This window comes from Colobus angolensis, unplaced genomic scaffold, assembly GCF_000951035.1.
Source record: "Colobus angolensis palliatus isolate OR3802 unplaced genomic scaffold, Cang.pa_1.0 Scaffold83, whole genome shotgun sequence".
NCBI lineage: Eukaryota > Metazoa > Chordata > Mammalia > Primates > Cercopithecidae > Colobus > Colobus angolensis.
The window spans coordinates 245,603-246,707 of record NW_012122154.1 but is presented as its reverse complement, the minus strand read 5'-3'; the positions used below and the strand labels follow the sequence as shown (position 1 = coordinate 246,707).

The window sequence follows — 1,105 nt, the reverse complement described above, 5'->3', positions numbered from 1 at the left end:
TTGGCTGGGCGCAGTGGCTCATGCCTGTAATCCTAGCACTTTGGGAGGCCAAGGTGGGTGGATCACCTCACATCAGGGGTTCGAGATCAGCCTGATCAACATGGAGAAACCCCGTCGCTACTAAAAATACAAAATTAGCTGGGCATGGTGGTACATGCCTGTAATCCCAGCTACTCAGGAAGGCTGAGGCAGGAGAATCGCTTGAATCCAGGAGGCAGAGGTTGCAGTGAGCCGAGATCGCGCCATTGCACCCCAGCCTGGGTAAAATGAGCGAAACTCCGTCTCAAAAAAAAATAAAACAAACAAAAAAACCACAACAATACAAAAATTAGCCAGGCATGGTGTCGCGTGCCTGCAGTCCCAGCTACTTGGGAGGCTGAGGCAGAAGAATCGGTTGAATTCGGGAGGTAGAGGTTGCAGTGAGCTGAGATCGTGTCACTGCACTCCAGCCTGGGTGAAAGAGCCAGACTCTGTCTCAAGAAAAACAAAAAAAAAAGCCAGGCATGGAGATGGGCACCTATAATTCCAGCTACTCAGGAGCCTGAGGCAGAACTGCTTGAACCAGGGAGGTGGATGCTACAGAGAGCCGAGGTTGTGCCACTGCCCTCCAGGATGGGTGACAGAGTGATACTCTGTCTCAAAAAAAAAAAAAAAAAAATTGCCCTAATCTTTATGTATTTGTTTGTTTGTTCCTTTGTTTGAGTCAGGGTCTCGCTCTGTTGCTCAGGCTGGAGTACAGTGCCACCACACCTGGCTAATTTTTGTATTTTTTCTAGAGATGAGGTTATGCCATGTTGCCCAGGCTGGTCTCAAATTTCTAGGCTGAAGCCATCTGCCTGTCCTGGACTTCCAAAGTGCTGGGATTACAGGCATGAGCCACCATGCCTGGCTTATTTTGTTGTATGAAATACTTTTTTAAATGAAAATGCACCTTGCTTAAGACACTCAGGGAGGTAGGACAGAAAGAAGGCAGGCTGGTTGTTCAAGAATAATCCCTAAACAAGAACATAGAATTTGGCCAGCTGGGGGCCGGGCGCGGTGGCTCAAGCCTGTAATCCCAGCACTTTGGGAGGCCGAGACGGGCGGATCACGAGGTCAGGAGATC

At 49.2% G+C, this 1,105-nt stretch overlaps 1 protein-coding gene across 1 annotated transcript in view; it reads right to left on the bottom strand.

The window, feature by feature from the left end:
- Positions 1-1,105, bottom strand: part of VAT1 (vesicle amine transport 1) — an 11,490-nt gene that overhangs the window by 2,661 nt on the left and 7,724 nt on the right. The window lies entirely within an intron of this gene.